The following is a 13300-nucleotide window of genomic DNA, read 5'->3' on the forward strand; positions in this document are numbered from 1 at the left end:
CCTAGCCATACTACACAGTACAAAATTTCTGTAACCGTGCCCTGTAAACTATAATATACTCCCTAGTTAAATGACAATATTTTCAATACGAAGTTTACTTTATTATTGCAAATGTCAAATAATGAGTATTCTTTAGGAGGTTCCCAAGTAGAAAAAGTTAGACAATTCAATAGAAAAACAGGTAAAAGTCTTGAACAGTACATCACAAAAAAAGGATATCTAAATGGCCAATAAGTAAAAAGGGGTTCAGCTTCATTAGCCATCAGTGAAATGCATATACTGTTACTATATACCTCCCAGATTGGGGGGGAAAAGGGCACAAAATAGTAGTTGTATAAAATGATGTAAAGCAACAAGACACTGTGGGGAGTGTAAATTGGTACAACCAATCGGGAAAACAATTTGGCAATATCTACTAAAACTGAATATGTACATAGCCTATGATGGGGAATTTCATTCTTGAGTATATACCCACAGAAATGCTTGCATAGAAGCCTTTAAAAAACACATACAAGAATGTTCACCACAGCACTACTTAAAAGAGCCAAAACCTGAAAACTACACAAATGACCAGCTACGTTAGAATTTTCTAATACATTCTGGCCTATTCTTCAATGTAATATTATATTATATGGAGAATAACTTAGTTACATCAAACAATAAGAATAAATGTCATCAAAATAATGTAGATCAGAAGAAGTCAGATACAAAAGAGTACCTACTGTATGATTCCATTTATACAAAGCTCAAAAACAGGCGGCAGGACTCATGCTATTAGAAGTCGAGCTACAGATTGTCTTTTGTGGAGTAGTGAGTGGGATACTATAACATTCTTTTCTTTATCCAGGTTCAGGTTCATAGATGTGCTAAATTTGTGAAATTCATTAAAAGGTTCACTTATGATTTTTACACTTTTCTGATTGTACAAGATTATTTCCATGAGAGAGACAATGAACACCTCTAAATAAGGAGAAACACAGCCAACACAGAAACACTGAGAGGCTAAAGCCATCGTTTTAATGGGATGGTACATCTGAGAAGGTCCCCAGAGGAAGACAGTAAGAGCCTCAGATACAACTATTTCCCAACAATTACAGGCAAATACTTTTTGTCAATGCAGCACAGAAGTGACATTTCACAGAAAATATGAAATATTTCACCACTTCCACATGATCTCTTGCAAATACCTTTCATTCGCCAGCATGTATTAAAGAAATGTCTTATGTATGCATTCGGTCCACTTCTAACTGCCAACAAAAACAAAAGTAAATGCACAGTGCTTGCAGGGTCACAAAGCTATGGATAAATTAGATTGAAGGCTACACTTTATAACTTTCTAATGGTAAACTGGACAGGATCCAAAGACCCCAATCATATTATGGCTGGGTGCCCCTTTTTAAGTTGCTCTTCAGTTACTTTCCAGAGATGCTATTACGACTCATTAGTTCCCATGGTCCTGACTCACATTAATCACTAAACAACTATGTACAGGTAACCAGGCCCAGCAGATTTGCCTGGGACTATTTGCTATGGAAGAAACATTTAGACCTTAAAGTAGACCCAGGAACCTGTTGAGGCCCCATGCCAGAAGACTTGCAGGGTCCAGGATAGCAGCAAGGTAGTCTGAGATTATCAAGCGTTGGCTTGAAGAAGGAAAGATCACTGACACAGAATCACAGAAGCCCATGGTTCTAGGCCTGTCCTCCCAACAACATTCTATTGACTTTTGGTCCCATGCCTAACTATCTGCCTGGGCTTACTCACAGGGTAGTTGAAAGCATCCCATGGCATAACAAGTGTGAAATGCTTTGAAATACCTGAAACATGTATCTAAATCAATTGCTGGTATTCTTCCTAACCTTAAGACCTAGGTGCCTCTGGAAGCATAAGGGTCAGGGAGGAGTGGTAAGGCAGGCAGCTTAAGAGGTTGAGGGTGGCTCTGAGTTACCCTACTGAATGACCTACTCTTATCAGTCTCTTCACCTGGCTGGCCCATGGGCCTTTGTGGTGTGAGAATAATCAGTGTGGTGTGACCAAAGGCCACCAGCAAGCAAATTTGCCCTTCACATGCCCATTAGCCCGGGGACATCTCTCTGGGGACAAAGGAGTCCAGTGGAGACACCATGTGTCCAGAGGTCCTGCCATCCAGGACAGTAGCAGAAATCTCAACACCATCCTCACCTGCCTTTTGAATACTTCACCTCTGGCTCTTAAGTGATGCCTTTAGATTATGAAGCTTTGGGGCAAAGCGTAAAAAGCATTCTGCAGACTTTAGCAAATCACAGGCAAAGTCTGAGAATCTCCACTTCAGTGACTTAAGTGGACTCTTTTCCATAGTGTCAAGTTGCTGGTTTCTGTCCAGAGGACATAAATCTTGGCCCCTCAAACTGATGTTCTATAGGATTCCATCAAGCTTTAAGGTAATATATGTGAACAACTTGCTCTGTTTATTGATTCTGCTCAGCATCAAATCTGCCTTGGTTTCTAAATGGGTATGAAAAAATAATCCAGGTAACTGACTTGGGAGTGCAAGTTCTAAGAATCCTAAAGGAACAGCCCCCCCTCCCACCCCCAAAGCCTACCTGCCCTCTAAAGGTCTCATGCTTTTGCTCCGCCAGTACCATCAGTCCAACTTTCCCCACAAGCTTCATAGATTCCCCAGACCAAAATCCAGAACCAAATTCTTCTTTGAAACTACTATGTATCCTTAGCATTTACCTCCATTTCTTGGAACAGCCTGGAGCATCCATCTCTGCTCACATCCCTCCCTATTTCAACTTCCTTCGTCCAAGTCCAACTTCCTCCTTACTCTTGCAGGACCTCATACCCTCTTTCCCTTAACTGTTCATAATTCCACAGAGAGGGGATTCCGTTTTACCTGGTGGAACATAGGAGAGTAAGACAAGGACCACAAGGACCAAGAGTAAGCTCCTCATAGCTGAATCAATCAGCAAAGAGACAGCTGAGAGCAGGGGAGGGTCACTCTATATGTAGCTCTCGAGACATAGGGAGCTGCATGACTAGTGAACCTTTTAGGAACGAGAACATCTGCTTGCTCCATTGAGCAGTTAAATAAACTAAAGGTCTGACTTTGAACATGATGTGTCACCATTAAAATACACTTCCTGAGTGCCATTTGCAAACTGCATACCCACTGTGAGAACAGCCCTAATGGCCTGGTAGGATGCTGTGTAGGCTTCTTTGTATCTTCACTGTACATCCATTTAACAAATGTCTATAGTGTGCAGAGAACTGTAAGGCTACTTTATTTAGCTGAGACAGTGTTTTCAACAGTTGTTTTCAAGCTCTCACCCTGAAAAAAAAAAAAGAAAGAAAGAAACCCCAGGTAGATATTACTCTCCTATTTTAAAAGCAAAGGACATGAACCTCAGGTGGAAAAAATGACTTTCTCAAGTTAATACAAATCATAAATGGCAGCAACACAACTTACATGACTCCTGCATAGAGAAGAATTAACATATGATCCATCCCAGTTCTAATGTGGCCACAATCTACTTAGGGAAATCAGAGCTTCCCAAAGAGCAGGGCAAAGCCCTAGAATACCATCAACATGAGTTTTCCATGTTGGACAATGTGGGATCTACAAAGAATTCATGTTAGAGCTCTTGCTTTGAGGGACTGAAGGTCAAGAGTGCTTGATAGTTTACAACGTGTTTTAAGCTTTACCTCTGTCTGACCTTATACAAAGAATACAGAACCCAGAATCAGACAACCTGAGTTCAGATCTAAGAATACAGAACCCAGAATCAGACAACCCGAGTTCAGATCTGGACTCAGCTTGATGAACTTTCAATATGGCCCTTGCTTTGCCTCTCCAAATGTCAGCTCTCTCCCCTCTAAAACAGGTTGTACACCATCAGCGCTTCCTATCACAAAGGCTTGCTGTGGGGCCAAACAAAGCAAGTCTTGTGAAACGTCCTTTGTAAAATGTACACTTAAGGGACTGTTAGATCCATACAACAGAAGAAGACATTTAAAATAGAGATGGTAGAGATAGAGCTCCTCCAACTAGAGAGTGAAAGAGCTAGGACAGAAACCACTTCTTCCATCGCTCTGTCCCATGTGCGTATCACCTCATGAAAATGTACATATGTGTATCACTTTGGTGGCCTCATGCTTTCCAGCTTCAGGAAGCCTGTGATGTGACTGCGATTACAGAGCTGTGCAAGACTCCTAAAAGAACTGCAGAGCAAAAAGATCAATAAGTATAGAAAAGGTGAAAGACATGAGTTTGGGGAAATGATCAAGAGAGCGTGGGACATGAGAACCACTTTCCAGCCTGGAGCAACAAGTACAGCCAGAAATGCATTCTTTCACCTCATCTGGCTCTGATCTCCTCTTCTCCAGCCAACCTCCTTGACCTCCAACTCTACTCTTGCCACTGTGCCCCCCAGAACCCCAATTCCTTCTACTTTATACCTTCTCCCCAGCACACCCTTCCACCTCTCCATTCCAGTGAAGCGCTGGGTTCTCCTCTGGAGGATGCTGTTTCCCAGTAGTCTTTGGTGACTGAAGGCTATTCATCTGCTGAGAATCCACACAACATGGAACAGGCAAGGAGCATTTCCTAACAGCCCCATGCAGTTTCCAGAACAATCCCAGACATGATCTGACACTCCTCTCCCTCACCCCACCCACACTGAATTGCTCAACAAGCCTCACCAATTCCGCCTCCAACACATAGCTCACTCCCCTCCATCTCCATGACCACCATGCAGCTCAAAGTATCACCATCTGTCGTTCCACTAAGTAAATGGCCTCTTAACTGGTCTCCCGTGTCATTTTTACGTATTTATCATTCCTCCTCCATATAGTCATCAAAGTGACCTTTATAAAACTGAAACTGGATCATGTATTTGCCATATGTAAACGGCTTTCACTGTCTTCCTACTGCTCTAAAGTAGAAACTGCTTACATGGACAACATGAACCTCCCCCCACCCGACTGCCTGCCTCCCCCAGCCCTCCTCCCTCACTGTATTCTACCTACTGGACTTTATTGTTCTCAAACATGACCCCCTCACAGCTTATACCCATGCTGCTCACACAGCCTGGAAATCTGCATCACCCTCACCTAATCTTCACCTAACATTTATCCACTTAAAGAGATATTCTCAGTCTCTTCCACAGAATAAACTTTCCTGAATGCTCCCCACCCAAATTATATTCTCCCTTGATAATTTTTATCATAGGATCCTTTTTCATTGTTACCATACAAAATATTAGAATTCTTTATTTGTGTGTCTATGTTTTTCTTGATTTAATATTTGCTTCCTCTACTGGATTACAAGCTCAATGAGAGCATGGGCCGTGTACATCACAGGTACATAACAACACATGGACCAAACCCAAATTTTTTTCTAGGGCACTGCATTAATTCCCTAGGGCTGCCAAAATAAAGCATTACAACCTGGGGGACTTAAACGACAAAAATGTATTGTCTCACGGTTCTGGAGGCTAGGAGTCTGAAATCAAGCTGTCTTCAGGGTTGTTTCCTCCTGAGGCCTGTGAAGGAAGGATCTGTGCCCAGCCTTTCTCCTAGCTTCTGGTAGCCCCTGGCATTTCGTTGCTTATAGATGGTGTTTTCCCTGTGTCTTCACATTGTCTTCCCTCCATATGTGTTTGTGCCTGTGTCTACTTTTGCCCTCTTATAAGGGCACAGTCATATTGGGTTAGGGCCCACCCTAATGACTTCATTGCAATTCGATCACCTGCAGAGACCCTATTTCCGAATATCACATTCACAGGTACTAGAGGTTAGGACTTCAACATCTTTGAAGGAACACAATTTAACCCATGACAAACATTATCCTTTCATCCTCCTGGGTAATATCTATGACCCAAATGACATCGAATCAAACAATTCTTTTTCTAGGACACTAATTGTTTTTTTTTCCTTCTATCACACTACACAGAAGAAAAGCCAGCCACAGAGTTGCTTCTACTCCCGGGCTTCTGGTAGCCACTAAAGAACATCACACAATCCTGAAAGCAAGCTGAGTTTAGAAATTAGGTCATTCCTTTCACTTCAGATGCTATTTGACTTCACTGCCCACCACAGCCCATCCTACTCTCAGCAGGTGATTTGGTTTCCAGTTCAGAAAAAAACAGACATCAGAGGATTTTAAATCATTTACCTTTGCACCTTATTCCTACCCTACTCACTCAAGAAGCAAGCATATACTTATAAATATATATTACTTTTCCTCTTTTCTTTCTTCTTCAGAGGAATAAGTGTCAATTCTCCTGCCAAGTCTTATCCTTCCAGACAGGCTCCTAGCACATTCCCACCCATCTCTTAAGTTACACTGCTTTGTCATTAATGCCCTCTTTAAAAAAATAAAACTTTTTGTTGTAAAATATATAACACATATACAAAAAACCCACAAGACAAATGCAGAGCTACACAAATTATTATAATGTTAACCCTATAGTAAACACCACCCAGATGATAAAACACAACTCTGCAGCCACCCAAGAAACATCTCTCTACACCCCCATCCAAATCATAACCCCCACAAGTTACCACAACCCTTGACTTTTACTGTAATCATGTCCCTGAATTTCTTTCTATTTCTACAGACCAACTGAGCATTCTTACAAAACTAAAATTTCATTTTGATCATTTTTTATTTTGTATATCTTTTGGCCTCTTTTTATCTATGTGTTCTCCCTCCTGCTCTCTTACAATTTACCTGTTGAATAACCTAGGACACCTGACCTCCAGAGTTACCCACTACCTGGATTTTGTTGACTGCGTACTCACTCATGGTGAGGTTTAACTTGTACCTCTGTCCTCATATTTCCTGAAGATTGGCAGCTCGATCCAGAGGCTTGGTCAGACTCAGGTTCAATACCTTTAGTAGAATTACAAGTTTTCTTGTGTCTTTTCATCAAAATCTCACAATATCTGGTTGTGTCTTTTTTTGTGCTTTCAGTAATCATTGATACTTAATGCCCAGATCCATTAATTGATCAAGGGTTGAAAAGGGGTGATATTCTAATTGCCAATGACAGTTTTTACAGAATAGAAGTAACAATTCTAAAATTCATATGGAGCCACAAAAAGATTCCAAATAGCCAAAACAATGCTGAGAAAGAAGAACAAAGCTGGAGGCATCACATGTCTTAATTACAAACTATATTATAAACCTATAATAATCAAAACAGTATGGTCCTGGCATAAAAACAGGCACAAAGACCAATGGAACAGAAATAAGAGCCCAGAAATAAACCCATGCATATATATGATCAACTAATATTTTACAAAACAGCCAAGAATGGACCCTTGGAGAATGGAGAAAAGATAGGGAAATGCAAATAAAAAGCACAACAAAATACCATTTTACATCTGTCAGGATGGCTATCATCAAAAAGACAAGAGATAACAAATGCAGTTGAGAATGTGTAGAAATGGGAAGCCTTATACACAACTGACGGAATGTAAATTGGTACAGCCACTACAAAAATAGTATGAAGTTTCCTCAAAGATTAAAAACAGAGAAAGAAGATATGAGATACACACAACACACACACATACACACACACACACACACACACAATCTCAGTCATAAAAAAGAATGAGATTTTGCCATTTGCAACAACATGGATGGACCTGGAGCGTATTATGCTAAGTGAAATAAGTTAGGCAGTGAAAGACAAATACTGTATGATATCACTTATATTGTGTAATCTAAAAAATAAAACAAACTAATGAACATAACAAAAAAGAAACAGACTCACAGATATGGAGAACAAAGAAGTATTTACCCATGGGAAGAAGGAAGGGGAAAGGGGCAAGTCAGGTTTAGGGGATTAAGAGGTACAAACTACCATGTGGAAAATAAGTAAGCTACAAGGATACATTGCACAACACAGGAAATATAGCCAATATTTTATGATAACTATAATTGGAGTATAACCTTTAAAAATTGTGAATCACTATGTTGTACATATGAAACTCATAACAGTGTACACATCAACTATATTGCAACTAATAAAAATCATCACTAAAATTATTACTAAAAGATGCACTTCATAAAGCAGTAAATTAGGCCCAGAGAGAAGAATTAACATAAAAAAGCATTAATAAGGAAATTAATTATTTACATCAGAGAATATATATCAGCAACAACTATTAAAATAATAAAATATATAAGCAAGTAATTTAGAGGTATAAAAATAAGGTTAAGTTAAAAAATTAAATACAACATGAAAGGTGACAAAAACTACTGCACTACAACATTCCAAACACAACATGAAAGTGAGAAGAAAACTACTGCAGTAAAATATTCCAAAGTCTTTGTATTATTGGAAGAAGGTGAAGATAATGATTAACTTTAGACATTTTCTAGTCAAGTTTATTGTTTAAAAAAAGAGCTTCTCTATAAGAATAAAAATAGAATGTGTAACTTTCAAAACAAAGGAAGCACAATCAATACAGGTAAATATCAATCAATAAATCAGCCAATTAATAAGATGGTAAATAAAAAGCACAAAAAATATAGAAATAAATTGTCAGTTATTAAAGCAAATATAAATGAACTATAATTACCAGTTAAAAGATACAGGTTTTAAGACTGAATTTTTTTTAATCTGGCAATAATCCATTTGTAAGAGTGAAAACAACACCTAAAGACAAAGAAAGGGGGACTTCCCTGGTGCCACAGTGGTTAAGAATCTGCCTGCCAATGCAGGGGACAGGGGTTCAATCCCTGGTCTGGGAAGATCCCACATGCTGAGACTAAGCTCGTGCGTCACAACTACTGAGCCTGCACTCTGGAGCCCTTGAGCCACAACTACTGAGCCTGTGTGCTGCAACTACTGAAGCCCAAACACCTAGAGCCCATGCCCACAACAAGAGAAGCCACTGCAAGGAGAAGCCCATGCACCACAACAAAGAGTGGCCCCTGCTTGCCGCAACTAGAGAAAGTCTGCATGCAGCAACGAAGGAAGACCCAATGCAGCCAATAAATAAATAAATAAATAAATTTATTTTTAAAAAAAAGACAGAAAGGTGGGTTAGAAAAGATTGAAAAAATACGTCAATTCTAGCAAAGGCTGCTGGTTGTATACCCCAGTGTACTTTCTCCTATTTTTCGTTAGTAATCAGCCAGAGCACAGGGCCACTTGGGATGTTCATGCTTTAGATACAGCTCAGCAGTCCATTCACTATGAGCTTTATAATTTCATATCTCTTAGCAGCCAAAAATACCGAGGCCCGCAAATTAGATGTGCACTGCTGGGCAGAAATACCTAAGACCCTCCTGGTTTACAAAGATCAGGGCTCTGATCTGTGCTTGGCTGTTTCCTTCAGCTTTGTATTTTAATACCATAAAAGTGGGTACCTACAGTAAGTTTAGAATTATTATATCTTCCTGTTTCTTGTCATTATGTAGTGATATTCTTTGCCTTTTTGCCCATAAACACTATTATATTTTTTGCCTCAACTCCTCTTTTTGCTAATGTTCATGTAGTTTTACCAGCTTTCTATTAACATGTAATTTGCCTGTGGTGGCAGTTAGGATCTGGTATGATGTAAATAATGGGAAATCCCGAAATAAAAGTGACTTAAATAAGATAGAACTGTATTTCTCTCTCATATAAAGGAGACCTAGAAGGAAGCTGAAATGGCTACCACATTGAGTAGGCTAAGAACACTACATGCCCTGATATCTCTGACACCACTAACAAATTCTCTCCAGCTTAGCCTAGGAGGAGACCACCTGCATCCTACAGCACCAAACTGCTGAACACAGTGAAGAGCCTTTCTGTCTTGATAAGACATAAGGTATGGACATGTACTCCATCTACCAGATAATCCTCCACATTAACATTATTTCAACTTTAGGAAGCATGCATTAGGACACAAACCAAGGAAAACCAATGTAAGGCATGGGGACTTCAAACCCATATCGATAAAAAGCATTATTCTCTGGCCAACCCCTCACCAGTGTAATCGTGATCATAAAATACTGCAACCGTGTCCATCCTCCAGCAGTGCATGAAGGCCTCAAAGTACCCTTGCTGCAATCCAGCTTCCAGCTGACATAGAATACTTCAACCTCATGATGACTGTTTCTCATCATAAATCAATATATTATGATACATGTTTCGTAAATAAATCTAGTGAGCCTGGTTTATGTGAATCTGGACCCTGGGAGATGGATATGCTTTGGGAGAGTGGAAAATCAAGAGACAGACCCTGGATTATGGCAAATACACAAGTGTAATGAGTACCCCTGAGTCAGACCACTCTTCTTCACATACTGACATTACCTTTCCCCTCAACATCTGCATAGGCTTCGCTTTTACAATATCACTTTCTTACTAATAGTTCTACAGTGGACACTACCAGCTTGAGCAATGTTTCAATATAACAGATAAGGCAACAGAGGTGTTGCCTAAAGAGCTGACTCAACAGTCATAAAAAACCTTCTAACTTCCTCAACTCTAATGTTGCCCTGACATCCATCCCACACACAATGGGTCCACCCAAAAGACGAGTCAGACCTTACGACTTCCTCACACCCCCTTCAGTAATGCTTCTACAACATAGCCTACATCTGTTAACATTTCACTCATGGGGGGAGGGATCGATTGGGAACTTGGGATTAACATATACACACTACTATATATAAACAACAAGGACCTAATGCACAGCACAGGGAACTATATTCAATATCTTCTAATAACCTATAAAGAAAAAAAATCTAAGAAGAATAGATATATAGATAGATATATAGATATGTATAACTGAACCACTTTGCTGTACACCTGAAACACTGTAAATCAACTGTATTTCAATAAAAAATTAAATAAATTAATAAAATTTCACTCACGGCCCTTTGTAACATGGCTCTGCCTCCCTCTCCAGCCTCACCTGTATCCTAACCACATGTTCTAGTGATACATAAATGTGTTCATACTTGCACACACCAGACTTTTCTATACCTCTGGACCTGGATCCTGTGGATCTATTGATTTTTCCTAGAGCCCTCTTTCTTGTATTTCCTGGATAATTCCTACTTACCCTTAAAGATTCTACTCCAGAGTATCATCTCCTCTGGGAATCCTTCCCTGCTTCCCTCAAAGCTCAGTTTCATGCCCCAAATTTCCACAGCATCCTGTATATAAATCCTGTGTAACAGCTTTCACCTCATTATATTAAAATTATAACCTATGGCCCATGCAACTGTGAGGGCAAGAATCTTCTCTATTCTTTATGTCCCTGGAATCCAGCCCAGGACCCTGCATAAACTAATGTTTAGTTTATGAATGTTTTAGCCACAGTGAATGGAACTGAACTGAACCTCCCCCTTTTCCTACTTTCTAGAGCTCTCTACTTGCACGCCCCATGCTAGATTTCTCCTCTACACCCATAGTGATCCTGCCCCTTCAGTGTTTTCCCACATTGGGTCTGTGCCTCACTTCTTACAGATATGAGTCTGAGTGAGGGAAAGGTGGGCTGGTGATCTGCTCATAGATACAAGTAAGGCTGAATATTTGTCACACACCAGGTTCCTGACCAGTGTTGCAGAACTGCCTTTCTCCACAGCCCCTCTTAGAAATCTATGGAGATAGGACAGCTCAGTTTGCTACTGCTGTGCTAAGAAATTTGAGGACAGGGAAGAGACTTAAATGCCCAAAGGAAAAAATCATGGTCTGTAGACAATCTGGCAGAAGCTAAGAAAGAAGGCAAACTAGCCCTGGAGACTTCTGGGCATCAGTCCCAGTGGCGTAAGGGCATCTGATCTTGAAAGAAGGCACTGAGAACATTCTTCCCTGCATGTGGCCAGGGACCAGTTCCAAGCCAGTATCTCCTCACAGAATGTCCTATAACTCCAAGCATAATCAAATCTTGCTAAAGGCAAGATTCACATGATTCACATGATTACACAGCCCCTTCCAGGCAGATGTGTCTCTTCATCACTTGGGACAACCAGACCCCACTTTTCTCTCTGAACTTCTCTAGCTCCAGAGAGTGACTTCTTTATTATCCTCATGTCAAAGAAGCTGTTATATGTAACCAGCTGGATTTCCCTACTTGGGTTTGGACTTAGGTTTTGGTTTGAAGTTCTCTCTCAGAGCTTGCACGGTGTTAGAAACACTGAAACTACGATCTTAATCCTCACTCTAAGTCTAGCCCTAGCACATAATTAGAGGAACATGGTTAAAGCGTGGAGGGTTCTGGACCATGCCCCACAAGAGCCAAGATTTAGGTCAAGTTTTGCCAATAATCAGAGGAGCTGCTGTGCTCAGACCCTTTGCTCCTCTGATCTGAAGTCACCCAGCTGCCAAGGAGAGGGGAGCAATGTACTCCTACCCTCTGACTTCCATGGGTTCTCCTATCAGCTCTATATGGCAGGATGGGCCATACCGTAGCCCCAGCTACCCACCCCAGCTTGAAACAAGGATCTCCCCATCTTCTACTGGGAAGTTCTAGGATCTGAAACAGGTCTCTTCATCAAACATGAGAGGCTACCTCCTTGCACTGAACTTGATCTTCCTTTGGACACATGTATTTCCAGCTAAGGGGACGGGTGTAAGTTAAGGTGAGCCATGGAAATAGGTCTCAGGCCTTCCCCAGGACTGACATCTCCTCGGATTCTCTAGAGATGAGCCGGATATGGGGACAAAGATCCCACAGGAGGAGGCTGGTCTAGGCAAATGCATCTTTAAACCTTGTAATCCTGTGCTCTGTTGTAAAACCTTGGGCTCCTGGTCAGAACCTCAAGCACTATCCCTCTCTACTCCCAGGTTCCTAAGCCCCAGAGATTAACCACAGAAGTCAGGGGACAGGAGCTCTGTGTGCCCACTGGTATCTTCCAGGATTAGTGAGACGGGAGGACTTCTTTTTAGTCCCAGGGGTTTTCACTATAGGAAACAGAATCTCTTCCAAGTTGATTCTGGGTAAAGTATTCATTATAACATGAACATACTAAGCATTATGCAGTCCATGAAGGCAGGTGTACAGCAGATTGTACATCGCAAAAGAGAACAATCAAACAAGCAAGGCTGTAGAAACAATGATTCTGTTGTTAAAAAAGGGACAGGATCAAAAAAAAAAAAAAAAAAAGGACAGAATCCCTTGGTGAGCCCTGGCAAAGCAGTATCCTCAGAAGACACACCTGGGAAGATATTTTCTGAGCATCCATCCCTGACTCTCATCTAAATTTTTTCCAATGAAAAAGCTATGTGCCTGAGAGAACAACCAGATTTTCAGTTATTCCATCAGGGTTGGGGAAGTGGAGGCCAAGGAGGTGTTGGAGAAGGGAGGA

The sequence above is a fragment of the Hippopotamus amphibius genome, chromosome 2 (genome assembly GCF_030028045.1).
Source record: "Hippopotamus amphibius kiboko isolate mHipAmp2 chromosome 2, mHipAmp2.hap2, whole genome shotgun sequence".
Lineage (NCBI taxonomy): Eukaryota > Metazoa > Chordata > Mammalia > Artiodactyla > Hippopotamidae > Hippopotamus > Hippopotamus amphibius.